The sequence below is a fragment of the Moschus berezovskii genome, chromosome 26 (genome assembly GCF_049115385.1).
Source record: "Moschus berezovskii isolate FMDL1 chromosome 26, NW_MosBer_1.0, whole genome shotgun sequence".
NCBI lineage: Eukaryota > Metazoa > Chordata > Mammalia > Artiodactyla > Moschidae > Moschus > Moschus berezovskii.
The window spans coordinates 25893844-25908471 of record NC_142485.1 but is presented as its reverse complement, the minus strand read 5'-3'; the positions used below and the strand labels follow the sequence as shown (position 1 = coordinate 25908471).

General features: G+C 42.8%; 1 protein-coding gene across 4 annotated transcripts in view; it reads left to right on the top strand.

Moving 5' to 3' along the window:
• The first annotated feature begins 6327 nt into the window (after nt 1-6327).
• The window catches only part of MTUS1 (microtubule associated scaffold protein 1), a 183972-nt gene continuing 175671 nt past the window's right edge, over nt 6328-14628 (top strand). For 3 of the 4 annotated variants that reach the window (XM_055416492.2, XM_055416491.2, XM_055416489.2), the window contains exon 1: nt 6766-6903. The gene's annotated coding sequence lies outside the window, so the exon portion shown is untranslated. Of the gene's footprint in view, nt 6466-6765; nt 6904-14628 lie in introns of those variants that run through there. The other variant, XM_055416490.2, reaches the window with a different exon arrangement.

Here is a 14628-nt window from a genome sequence, read left to right as displayed (position 1 = left end):
TGGATTGAACCCATGTCCTCTGCAGTGGAAGCAGACTCTGAACCACTGGATCACCAGGGAAGTCCCAATCATATTTTGTTGCTGGTTGTAGTGGATTTATTCTCCTATTTAAAATTTTCAGACAATAAAAATTTTTTACTGGATTAGATAACATATATATATATGTACATATACACATATGTATGTATGTATATGGTAATTGTGTTGTAAACTATGAAAAACTAACCATAATTTTGTAGATACTCAAAAAGAGATCAAAAGTAGACTTATCCAAAACAGATAAATCTTTGGTAGTGTTAAATTGCTATCCTGGATTATCAATCTGACTTCTCAGTGTTCTAGAAACCCAGAGTTAAGATCGCCCTGCTTTCCAGTAACTAAACAGGCATGCTGACTTGACAGTGTTGTCACAGAGCAGTGCGCAGTTTAGGCCCTTAGTGTGGGTCCTATTCACTGTATGAAGAGAATAACGAGGGTAGCATTTCCAGTGGCTCCATCCTGAATTGCCCGTCTATGCTTAGAAGAGCGGTTCTATTTTGAGGAACGCTTATGTAAGAGCATGAGAGCTAATTGCTGTTGTTGAGTCTAGGGCTCTTCCTGCATCATTATGATTTTGAAACATTTGTTAGAACTTAGAACACTAGGCCTGCTAGTCTGCATATCCTATGCAAGGCCAGAGGATCTCCAGGTCAAGTACGGATCAGGAACTCTGATCCCAAACCAAAAGCTGTAAAAGTTCAGTTCAGTTCAGTCGCTCAGTTGTGTCTGGCCCTTTGCAGCCCCATGGACTGCAGCACATTAGGCCTCCCTGTCCATCACCATCTCCTGGAGCCTACTCAAACTCATGTCCATAGAGTTGGTGATGCCATCCAACCATCTCATCCTCCGTCGTCCCGTTCTTCTCCCACCTTCAATCTTTCCCAGCATCAGGATCTTTTCCAATGAGTTGGTTCTTTGCATCAGGTGGCCAAAATATTGAACCAAAAGTCAATCAGTAGATGAGGCCTGGACACAGGGTATGGGTCACCATGCAGCAACACTGAACCCACTGAACTCCACAGTTTGCACTCTTTTTTAGGAGATCTCTGATCAATTATCAAGGCCTGAGGGAAATGGACGCTAGTTGGAAGGTGTCCCCCCAGCCCTTTCAGGGCTTGCATTTGGTCAGAAGCATAAGGCCAGAGGCATACATTAAAAGCGTATTCAAAAAGTCTAAATCGAGACTATAATAGTCTAAAAGATATGGGATTTCAGAGTCACAAACTTGTTATTATATTTTTCAGGAAGCAATAAATAGTTTGCAATTGAAAAGACATCTACTTTTTAAGGAAAGACTGTCAGAGCAAAGGCTAACCAAGTCCAAGTGTGACACAGTTATGATTCACTGTCAAGAGTGGATTACGCACAACAGTAGTTTCTTTAGTCATGACATTTAAAAGAGTCCAACTAAACATTTTCAAAGCAGTTTCATAACAAAGTGGTGGTGCTATATATTTTTTAATTTTTTCCTAATATGAAGTGGTCAAAAGCACAATTACAGAACAACTTGTTTGTGCGTGAGCTAAAATAATTTTGGCATCATGCTATGAGAATGATTCCTTCTACCGAGTCTATAAATGGAATAAAAGGACTGTTGAAGATGTCTTCCATTTTATTAGAGGATGGAGAAGTTTCTTAGATTTTTGATAAGAGAAAGCTATATTTCCTTATAACTGCTACGGCTCTGAACTCACAAGAAACTCTTCTTTCTTGAGATACTTTACTTATTAATCTGCAGACTTCTATTCTAGAATATCCCTAATCTGATCTCACCCTTCTGGAACACAGAGAGGGGAGTCCACTTGAGTCTCCAAGCCCATTGAAAAGAAGAATGGATAATTAGGAACCTGAGAATTATTTGTCAATAAATCAAGACCATTCACTGCTGTGATGATGTTTCTTGCTCTGCAGTCATTGCTACAGTTGGTCAGTGTGCACATTTGACTTTGCGTGTCTCATGATCTTGGGATACAAGTAACAAAAGTCATGTGGCAATTTGTAATGTACATCTTTCTAGTAACAAAAACAGGAAAAAAGTCATCTACAGCATTACACAATTCCAACATTCTGGGTCTCTGTCACATCTAAGGGCTTCCCAGGTGGAACTAGTGGTAAAGAATCCACCTGCAATATAGGAGACTCAAGAGATGCAGGTTTGATCCTTGGGTCAGGAAGATCCCCTGGAGAAGGAAATGGCAACCTACTCCAGTGTTCTTGCCTGGAGAATTCCATGGACAGAGGAACCTGGCAGGCTACATACAGTCCATAGGGTCAGACATGACTAAAGCAACTGAGCATCACTTCTAATAATTATCAGATGACTGGCCGACTAGAAAATTTCTGGAATGTTGTATAAAGAAACATCTAAGGTGAGGGATGTGTGAAGACATTAAAAATCTGACCGTATGTTTGATTTTCTGAAGAATATAGTAAGGAACTGCAGTTTAGTCACATCTGTTTCCAGTCAATCCTTGTTCACACTAGGTTGTTACAAGGTTTGATTGACACTGACGTGGTACCCGATTGGGTGAATACCTTTGTTGAGTTTCATTATAATACTTTCAGTTTTATTCAAAATGACTACAAAAATAACCACATAAAAAGTTCTTACAGTATTATCAACAATATATTATTGTTTTCCATTCAGTAGTCTTGACTGGAAATGTGAGTGAAAAAATTTTTTCTTTGAATTCAGTGCTAGGAACCTCAGTGCTTCCACTAAGGAACTATCAGCCCCTTTTGAAAAATGGCTGTTACGTAACTAGTTGGGCACTTGGCTACCAGGAAGCTCACTGGTTTAATTTGTTACTCAGGAATATGTTTACTCTTAGCTGTTTGCTTTTCCTTGGATTCTATTTTATATTTGTAAATATTTATTTTAAAATTTTACTGTGCCTGTCTTTGTGAGTTGTTCAGATCCCTTGTTCAATGAAGTGATGTGTGTATTAGTGTGGTGTGTTTATTAGCTGCTCAGTCATATCCGACTCTTTGCGACCCCATGGACTGTAGCCCACCAGGCTTCTTTATCCATGAAATTCTCCAGGCAAGAATACTGGGATGGGTTGCCATCTCTTCCTCCAAAGTGACGGCATACGTTCAGTCACTAGTCGTGTCTGACTGTTTGCAGCCCTATGGACTGTATAGCACACTAGGCTCCTCTGTCCTCCACTATCTTCTGGAGTTTGCTAAATTCATGTCCACTGAATCGATAATGCTATCTAACCATCTCTTCCTCTGCCACCCCCTTCTCCTTTCAATCTTTCCCAGCATCAGGATCTTTTCCAAATTAAAAAACAAAAACATATCAAACTTGAGAGTAAAATAAATGACTCCATGGAATTCCCACAGAATTACTTCCTCCGCATTCAAATCAATGGTACTAGAGTATCCCTCTTGGGAACTAGCCTGAGCTCCTTCTTTCATTTCTGATTGAATGTGACTTTGGGAAAATTAGCTGGAAGCTCTGCCCCAGGGAGATGTCACTGTTAATAAAATTCTGAGGAATGTGCTAGCTCATCATCTTCACCATAATCACAGTATGTTAGGATTTTATGTCCTAAAGCCTTCCTCTTTAGATTAACTAGAGAAGAAATAGTTTGAAAGCATCTATTGAGAATTTTGCTGTTGCCCCATTAATGCATGAGAAATTTGATCATTTATTTTATCTGTAAGTTAAATTAGTAAGGAGGGAATCTGAGCCATTCCTGATGGCAAAACTTCAAGTGGTGAAAAATTTTAAGTTTTGGAATGGGTACTATTATTTACATCATTCAGAATTCAAAAAGTACAAAATTATATCTAGTGCAGTTTATCTTCTTCAAATTTTCTTCAAATCCTGCCCGCCAGACACCCAGCTCCCTTCCCAAAAAGCAACCAATTTTACCAGTTTCTGGTATATCTTTTCAGAGACATGTTTCTACAAACAACGGTATACAATTTTCCCTTTTTAATGGAAAATACACTATTACATAATCATTTAGCTTTTAAAATTTGTGCACATAATGAATCTTAGAGATCATTTCATAGATGTTTAAAGAGCTCTCTTATTCTTTTTTTTTTTAAGCTTTCATAGTGTGTTAGCCACTCAGTTGTGTCCGACTCTGCTATCCCATGGACTGTAGACCACCAAGCTCCTCTGTCCATGAAATTCTCCAGGCAAGAATACTGGAGTGGGAGGGGATCTTCCCAACCCAGGGATCAAACGTGGGTCTCTCACATTGCAGGCAGATTCTTTTTACCATCTGAACCACCAGGGAAGCCCCCAGATGTCATTTTATGGCTGTATCAGTAATTTACCAGTCTTTTATTAATGAATGTACTTTAAAAATCTTTTGTTGTAAAAAATGCTGAAATGGACAAGCTTATATACACCTGCCATTTCTCATGTGTTTTGTAAGATGAATTCTTAACAAGTAGACTTACAGGCTCAAAGGTTATGTGCCTTTATAATTTTGTTAAGTATTGTGAATGGTCCTTTATGGAGATCATTCTAATTTACATTCATAATCTGCACTGCCATTGTCTGTTTCTCCACACTTCTGCAAACACATAGAGGTTATCAAACTTTCTAATCTTTGTCAATGTCCATCTGATAAGTGAAAAGTGATTTCTCAGTGTAGTTTTAATTTGCATCTTTCTAATGGAGAAAAAAAAATGCTAACCTTTTTTAGGACAAAGGACCACAAAGTCATGTGGTATTATCACCCTTTGTATTTTTCCTGGAGTCTATAACAGGTTAACATTAGAGTTCAGAGATCAAGACCTTGGCAACATGCCCAGAACCAAGAAGGAAAGAAAAGGCAGCAGGCCCCATTTCAAGCATGTTTGCCTTGACAGAGTCCCAGATGATGTCCCTAGAAGGTAACTTCTGTTTTTATGTGAATGCAATTAGAAGCTAAGTTTCAGATTCCCCAATGGCCATAAGAGTTGCTTCTAAATACTTAGGAGGTTTTGTTTTTTCCCTTCAATCTATACCATGGAAAAATGAAGTAAAACAGGTTCTATATTTATAGATATAACTAAGCCACACAATGGAAGTGTAGGAGGTTGGACCAAGTCATCTGGGTCACATGAGGGTTATAAAGATTAAATAATATGTTTAACACTAGGAGTAGTCTGCTTAGGCAGGAGGCATGTTGCTAATTAGCGTATTTGCCTCCTGACCTGCAGAAACAATGTTAATGCTTTGTTTTAATTTGTGTTGTTTTTTGGTGCTTTTTGCATAAGGAAGAACTATTCAGTGGTGTTTAATGCTGTATCTCTAAAAATAATTTCAAAGAACTGTCCTCCAGGTAATGGAATAAAAAGATTAGGAGTTAGGTCAGCTTAGTTTGTGCTAGCCCCTCACTAGCTGTGTGACCTTGAGCAAATCGCTTGACCTTTCTGAGCTTCCATTTCCCCACTTGAAAATGGGAGGTAATAATCTGACCTATTTATCACTGGATCTTGTTGAAGAACTAATGGAATACTGTACAATGAAAAGGCTTTACAACAATAAATGGCAATATATCTATTAGTTGATCTGATATTGCCAGTATAGAATATTTGTCAATTACAGTATCATCAGCTTAATTTTCAAGGAAAAAACCAAACCCAAACAAAAAACTCACTTCTCTTGAAAAGCTTTTGGGCAATCCAAACCAGGTAATTTAACATTTCAAAGAAATTTGGAGTCAAGTTGTCTGACATTTAATAATTCAATAACGTTATTAATACATCTCTCGTAGGTGGACTACCCTCTTTGGAAAAGCTTTGTATTTAAAATAGGGCGATAAGGAAAATATTTTACGGGTCTAATAGCTATTGATGACATTTGTTCAGTTTAGTAAAAGGCACTTAATTTGTGTTTTGAGAAAAGTGGGTTGGGCCTCGTCTCCCCCATCCCCCGCCCCCCCGCGGGTCTTTAGGAACTCTTTTGGGTTTAACCTGTACTAGGTGTTAGCTAGTTAACCGCTTAGAAGCACAAAGATAATACCGATCTGGAGTCGGGACACTCTGAAGACAAAATCACTGCTGGCTGCTCGCACACCTCCGCTCAGACAGTTCTGCCCGCTTGCCTCTCCCACCCGCAGCCCGTCCCGCCCCCGCGGCCCTGCCCCAGGGCTAGCGGGAAGCCCGCGAGCTCGCACGGCAAACTCAGGTGACAGGAGGGGAGTAGGAGGTACGATCCGCTCCGCAGCCGGCCAGGTTTGGGGGCGCGGCCGAGCTCGGGTCGCCAGCCCGGACCGCTGCGGTCCCCGACCCGCGGTTCCGCCAGGTGCGCGGGCAGCAGCCGCGGGTCCCGCGTCGCACGTGGCAACAGGTGCCTCTCGGCCGGAGCGGGCGCCGCGGGCGCGGCGTGGGTGGGTACTCGGGCGGCAGCGAGAGCCGGAAGCCAGCCCGTCCGCGGAGCCGAGCGCCTGGAGCCTGCGGGGCCGGCGCCTTGAGGTTCGGCCTCGCGCGTCTGTCAGGTTTCCTGGGGAGGTGGGGGGCGTAGCCCCGCGGCGGCCGCCCGGCCTTTGTCCCCCGCAGCGAGGCGCAGGCTGGGGCCGCCGGCAGGGGCGGCGGGCGGGCGAGGGGGGCCCGGGCGGCCGCGCTCGCCTATTTACAAGTTTCCCCAACTCCCCGCCCTGGCTCCACCCCCGGCGGCCCGGGAGGAGGCGGGGAGGCCCGGGGCGCCCCGGACTCGGGGCTCCCGCCTGGCAGCTGCGGCGGCGGCCGGGGGCAGGGGTTGGGGACGAGCCCCGGGCTGCCCAGGTGCACGCCCGGGCCTGGGTGCACGCGGGCCTCGCGGGTGGGCCTGGCGCGCCTCCGCCGCGGGTCCGAGGGGCGCGCGGGCTCGGCGTCCGGGCTGCGCAGCGCGGGGTCGGCTCGGCGGCGCCGCGGGTGAGTGCGGAGTTGGTGCCGGGGCGCGGGGGCGCGGCGGGGATCTGGGCCGGGCGGTGGGGGGCGTCCTGGGACCTCGGGCGCAGGAGTTGGGGGAGAGGCGCGGAGGCTGCGGACTGCCGGGCTCACGTAGGGGCAGCGCGGCACCGAGGGAGGGACGGATGCGGATCTCCTAGCTGTCACCTTGAAATTGACCGAAGGAGCTCCCAGGGGAGTCAGTTTCGCAGACTGACAAGTCCTCCGCCGGAAGCCGCCCACCGGACACTTGACCCTACAGGGCCGCTGGTCTCAGCCGTCCCTCTGGGCGGTTCGCTGGGGCCCATTCTCAGCTTGGTCGATCCAGGCTGGAAATAGGGCATTCTTGGGGTTGCGGCAGTTCTCAAGGCCCTTCTCCTGGGTCTGATTACTCCCTGAGGTTCGCATGTGCTTTCCTAGCTATTTAGAAAAATCCAACTCTCAACTAAGGTCACCTGATTAACTCGAGTCATTGGTGGACTTAGGTGTTTACCTACCTTAAAGAAACCTTTTCCCTCTTCTTTTTCAGACTTGCTCTTTTATACTAAGTTATTTATTGATTTTTGGCTTGGACTCATTTATTTTGGAGTAGGGATGAAGAGATTAATTCTTCACTTAGCCTGCATAAAGTTTCACCCATTCTATTAACTACTATTTGTTTTAAGGACTCGGTGTACTAGGAAATCTGGTTGTTTTTTTTTTTCTTTGTTTGAATCAAGTCTTAGGTAAAACAGGGGAGATGAAAGCGTTTGTGTTTAGCCAGGTGATAGGTATTCAATCATTGTCACATTAAACCTCGAGCCCTTGGGCTGAAGGGTGAGCATTACCGCGTTAGGCGTGGAGGGAAGATGGAAGGGGAATCTAAGAGGCAGGAGAATTTTTAAAAAATGAGTCTGTCCTTCTTGGGAACCTTTGACCTTCTTAAGGAGTGTAGATACGCTCAGATAAGAGTGTGTGGTTAACCCGGAAAGGAGTTACATAGTTGAAATTGCTATTCTGTAGACAAACTTCTTCTTCAGGGATAATTAGGGCAGGAAATGATAGGCAATTTAAATTGAAACAATGATGCCCTGTTGGTACAGTGCTTTACCATGTCTAAAATGTTTTATTTTTTCCCCCTCAAGTACAGTATTCCATAAGTTATGCAAATAAATGATTAGATAGATGTACTCTTAAAAAATACTTAGGAATGGACTTTTGTTTATATAATATTTAACATGCACCAACTTTTTTTACCTATTTTTAAGATTAGCATTATATATATGGACAAATAATGCTGTAGAAGAGCTGCGTCTTTTAATTATATATCAATAATTCAGAGGATTATACAGTGTTGGAGTTCTTTCAGTATTTCTTGGAAGTGAAGCTGCAGTTATTAGCCTTGAACATTTAAAAAGTATGTCACTTAATAGCCCTGTTCCATTTGCCTGGTTTGCTATGATTTCCAAGTATTGCATGCTTGCAGTATAAAAATGGTAGATTCAGAAAAAGGGTAAGGATTAAATAATTCCAGCATCCAAAGATAGTTACAGTATTTTCTTTATACTTGTTAACATGTAACAGATTTATTTATTACAGTTTTATAGTTTCTAAAAAACTGTTTAGTTAATAGCTGTTGCATGATTTTTTCTCTGCTTAAGATGTGACAAGATCTCCATGTCCTTACAATTCTATATATTATTACTGGCTACATAATATTACATTGTATAGATGTAACTATTTCCTTATAGTTGAACTTTTCATTTATTTACAGTTACTGTTATTAAATATATACTGATGCAACAAATGCGTTTGTGCTTAGTCGCTCAGTCCTGTTAGATTCTTTGCCACCCCATGAACTATAGCCAGCCAGTCTCTTCTGTCCATGGAACTTTCCAGGCAAGAATACTGGAGTGGGTTGCCATTTCCTCCTCCAGGGGATCTTTCTGACCCAGGGATGGATCTTCTGCACGGGCAGGCAGATTCTTTACCACTGTGCCACCTGGGAAGCCTGGTGCAACAAATAACTCTTGTAAAACTTTGTATCTCCTGTGTTTCCTTAGAATAGAATCCTCTGGAAGATAGTTGATGGCCCAAAGATCTATCAATGCAGAGTGACCATTGCTTTCCAAAAAAAAAGTTTTACCAAAGTTTGTTCCCACCAGTTCCCACTCTATGAGAGTACCTGTGTTACTCTATGAGAGTATTTTTGTTAATGTGGAAACTTAACCTGCAAAGGAAAAATAATTCTTGCCAGTCTTATAGGTGAACAGTGCTATCTCAGTATTTAAATTTCATTTCTTTTATTCCAAATGATGTTGAATATAATAAAAAAATCTAGTTGTTTTCCATTTTTATTCCCTTTTAATTGAATGTGCCAAATTTTTCTCCTGGAGATATTAGTATTTTTCTATGAATTCATAAGAGCCTTTTATAGATTGACAGTAAACTTTTGCCTTTCATAGTGCAAATATCTCTCCCCCCATTTTGTCTTTGTCTTATGAAGACAAACAGCACGTGTGTATAGTGGTTCTGACTTATAGTTCTTTCTGTACTTTAATATAGGCAAACCAGTTGGCTTACTCAAAAACAAAAATGCTTAACGCTTCTGAATCATGGGCTAAGCATTATGTATGACACTGGCACAAGATGACTCTTAAGCGAATTCTCCAGAATTCTCAAATGTATTAGAATCTCCATGTCTTGGAGTAGGAGTGTTGCAGAACAGGGTGGACTGTTGGTGAGGGAGAGTTGTGCATGATATGTAACATTCAGAACAGCATCCTTTGAAATCAGAGAGGAAAGTTTTAAATGGCAGGGAATGAGCCTTTCAGATCTATTCTTTGATTATGTAAACTAGGGTCACAACCATTTATCTTCAGTAATCCATTGATAGTACTATTATTTTGCCAGAATTCTTCTTTTCATATCCATTTTGTTTTTTATACCGAGTTATTGATTTGAGTCATTTCTTGATGTCTGATAAGATATACATGTAATTCGAAAAAGTTTCCAAGTTAATTTTTAACACCACTTGTAAATTAAACTATTTATTCGAAGGTGGGGGAAAAAACCCTTCTGATTTCTGAAACTTGAGTTATCTTTCCCTACTATAGAAGCTTTAATATGCCCTGAGGGTGTCGGACACGACTGAAGTAACTTAGCAGCAGCAGCAGCAGAGGGTGTTAAAAGGCCTCACTCAGACTGCTGTCCGTAGAAGCCTGAGTTTCTGCCTTTCACTTCCCATCTTTTCCAGCCTAACGATAAGCCATATATGAGTACGAGGGTGAGACTGGTATGTGGTGGGTGTGTTTGGAGGCACTTGGAAATGGACCCAGACCTGGAGGTTCGTGAGTCGAGAAGGAAGTGACCACTGGCCCTTAGCTGGCAGGTACTTGGGCAGCAGTGGCTTGTGGCCTCCATAGGAAATAAAGAGGGACCAAGGATGAGTGATCTTGCCTTGCAGGAAGAGAAGGATTGAATGGTTTGGTGTGACATTAGCTAACCTGAAATGTGGTTCAGAAAAGCCTGCTTTGATTGGGCTTCTCCAGAGTTGGCTTAGGATATCCAGTATAACCAGGAACTCAGTTTGACTAGCAACCTCTAAAAATTTATTTCTAAGCAGGTTTTATGAAAGATTGCCCTCATGGTAGTTTCCTTTTTAAAATGGCTTCAATATTCTTTGAAATCAGCAGTTACTACTCTTTTAAGTGGGTAGTTATTCATGATCTTAATGCATAACTTTTTCTTGTTCATTTGGCTCAAGATGAAAAAGACTTTTCCATTTTGGGGATGACAGATTTGGGAGCTACTGTTGACTATGTACAATGAAGCTTCATTTTCATATACCATAGGTAATTTTGCAACTTGTGACCATCCTGCTGTCTTAACTTTTATTCAATCAAGGGGAAAAAAAGGGTTTGCTCCCCACCCTTACAGTGTAAACAAGGTTAAACCTAGTGGTATTTTGCTTAAGTAAATAGCTTTCAAGCATTGTAGAAGTATATCAGTTCAGTTCAGTCGCTCAGTCGCGTCCGACTCTCTGCAACCACATGAATCACAGCACGCCAGGCCTCCCTGTCCATCACCAACTCCCGGAGTTCACTCAAACTCATGTCCATCGAGTCGGTGATGCCATCCAGCCATCTCATTCTCTGTCGTCCCCGTCTCCTCCCACCCCCAAATCCCTCCCAGCATCAGAGTCTTTTCCAGTGAGTCAACTTGTCGCATGAGGTGGCCAAAGTATTGGAGTTTCAGCTTCAGCATCAGTCCTTCCAATGAACACCCAGGACTGATCTTTAGAATGGACTGGTTGGATCTCCTTGCAGTCCAAGGGACTCTCAAGAGTCTTCTCCAGCACCACAGTTCAAAAGCATCAATTCTTCCGCGATCAGCTTTCTTCACGGTCCAAATATCACATCCATACATGACCACTGGAAAAACCATAGCCTTGACTAGACGGACCTTGGTTGGCAAAGTAATGTTTCTGCTTTTTAATATGCTATCTAGGTTGGTCATAACTTTCCTTCCAAGGAGTAAGCGTCTTTTAATTTCCTGGCTGCAATCAGCATCTGCAGTGATTTTGGAGCCCCCAAAAATAAAGTCTGACACTGTTTCCACTGTTTCCCCATCTATTTCCCATGAAGTGATGGGACCAGATGCCATGATCTTCGTTTTCCGAATGTTGAGCTTCAAGCCAAACTTTTCACTAAAAAATTTGTTTCACTTTGAAGTTATTAAACTATGTACAGGTAGTTTTAAAGGCAGTTAAAATTTCTTTTAAGGAGACGTTGACGTCTTCAGCATTGATTCAATTCTTTGTAAGCAGTGAAGGAAGATGAAGAGTGAGTCCTGAGTTTCTCAAGCGGGAAAGGGCAGACAGTCGCGAAGAATTATCAGGTCGGCCAAAATGTTTGCTTGGCTTTTTCCATACTACCTTACAGAAAAACCTGAGTGAACTTTTCAGCTGACCCAATGCTTCCAGATGGTGTCACTTTGTCTGAAACTGTGCAGGTTTTGTGTTTCAGTAAGATCTGCTGAGTGGAAGGGCAGGCCTGGCCAGTCCCCCCACTGCGTGCACACAGCACAAGTGAGAGACGGGAAGGGAACAAAGCAGCGGGGAATGGGCCAGTCTTGAATTAAGGAGCCCGTTTGTTTGTTTTTAACTATTATTTATTTTTGACTGCATGGGTCTTTGTTGCGGTGAGCAGGGGCTTTCTCTATTTGCAGAGTACAGGCGCTAGGTGTACAGACTTTAGTAGTTGTGGCACAAGGGCTCAGCTGCCCAGAGGCATGGGGAATCTTCCCGGACCACGGATCAAACCCGTGTCCCCTGCATTGGCAAGCGGACTCCTAACCCCTAGAGTACCAGGGAAAGTCCCGGGGAGAGGATTTTTTAAAGCCATTAAATTAACTTATCATTCTTTTAAATTGTGCCTTGTCAATTTATATTTAAATTAAATGGCAGGAAAACATGAGTGTTGAGTTTGAGGGCCAATCATTCATAATTACCCGAATCTTCTGCAATGAACCAACATATTTTAGGGCATTTTGTGTCCTCATTCGGCATTGAGAAAGGAACCCCTCTAGGAGAGAGTCATTTATCAAAAGAGGAAGCAGGAGAGGTGAGAAAATATATATTCTTGTGTAAATTAACCTACAGCTTAACTAATGTTTATGGCAATGTTCATGGTTGGCTGTTGGTTGTTAGCTTGTCTTCCTTGCTTTTTCTGCACTGGCAACTTGCTAATATTTAACTCAGACATTATTTACATACGTCACAATTCTGACGGAAAAACCAATATTTCTTCATCTTATTTCTGATAAGCAGGTCATACGATGTGTTTCTTATTGTTTAGTGACAAATGAGAAATTCTCTTTTATGTTTATCTCATAGATTTTCTTGATAGTTGGCAACAATTAATGATATCAAGTTGAAACTACATCTTTTAAAAACAAGGAAAAATCTTTTTCCTTGGCTTGCTTCATGGAACAAAAATAGAAGCCAATACAGATACAAGCAGTCTAAGAGGCAACTTTCACCCGTGGACTTACCCTCCCTTTCCCAACCTCTGTCAAGTTGATTGAGTTATTTATCAGAATAACTACGAGTTAAATCTCCTTGTGCTATAAAAGTCTGTTTTTTCCTGTACAATATACTGCTACACTGTAGTCATTTTATTTCTGGTAGACTATTGATTTGAACCATATTTATACATTTCTCCTAACTAAATTGTCCATAATTCAGATGAGAACTTCAGACATCTTCCTTGGTGGTAAGAAATCAAGAAAGATGGGAGAGGGACTTCCCTGGCAGTTTAGGACTCCGAACTCCCAGTGCAGGGGTTGAGAGTTTGATCCTTGGTCAGAGAACTGAGATCCCACGTGGGGCTGCTGCTGCTAAGTCGCTTCAGTTGTGTCCGACTCTGTGCGACCCCATAGACGGAAGCCCACCAGGCTCCCCCATCCCTGGGATTCTCCAGGCAAGAACACTGGAGTGGGTTGCCATTTCCTTCGCCAATGTGTGAAAGTGAAAAGTGAAAGGGAAGGCGCTGAGTCATGTCTGACTCTTCGTGACCCCAGGGACTGCAGCCTACCAGGCTCCTCCGTCCATGGGATTTTCCAGGCAAGAGTACTGCAGTGGGGTGCCATTGCCTTCTCCACATGGTGCTAGACATGTTTAAAATTAAAAAAAAAAAAAAAATGAGAGAGGGACTTCCCTGGTGGTATAGTGGATGGGAATCCACCTGCCAGTGCAGGAGACACAGGTTTGATCCCTGGTCCAGGAGGATTCCACGTGCTGTGGAGCAACAAAGCCCGAGTGCCCCAACTACTGAGCCCAAGCTCTAGAGACGGCTCCACAACAAGAGAAGTCACCGCAGTTAGAGAACCCACACCACAACAGAGACCCAGAGCAACCCCAAATAGATAATACATTTCAAAACATGGGACAAGTGGGTTACAAAGGGTAAATTTTTCTATTTACCAAGAAAAAATGCACCTGTTTTATTGGATCCTCTGGTTAGACCCTATATAGAATCTAGCCATCTATACATAGTGTATCAGTTCAGTTCAGTTCAGTCGCTTAGTCGTGTCCGACTCTCCGTGACCCCATGAATCACAGCACGCCAGGCCTCCCTGTCCATCACCAACTCCCGGAGTACACTCAAACTCATGTCCACAGAGTCGGTGATGCCATCCAGCCATCTCATTCTCCGTCGTCCCCTTCTCCTCCCGCCCCCAACCTTTCCCAGCATCAGAGTCTTTTCCAGTGAGTCAACTTGTCGCATGAGGTGGCCAAAGTATTGCAGTTTCAGCCTTAGCATCAGTCCCTCCAATGAACATCCAGGATTGATCTCCTCTAGAATGGACTGGTTGGATCTCCTTGCAGTATAAGGGACTCTCAAGAGTCTTCTCCAACACCACAGTTCAAAAGCATCGATTCTTCGGCGATCAGCTTTCTTCACAGTCCATATTTTAATGTTAAGTGGAGGAAAAAAGACATGAGTTACAATCCTTACTGTTAGAATCTTAAGTTTGAATTTCTTCTGCCTCAAACCACGTATTGAGAACTTTCTATGGGCCAAACATTGTACAGGGTACATATGGAAAAAACAAAACTGGCCGCTGTTCTCATAGGAGTCAGTTCAAGAAAGCTTCCACCATTGTGAAAAGGGCTGTTTTGGAAGTGTTAGTAAGTGTTCAGGTTCCCAGACATGTTCTCGGGTCATT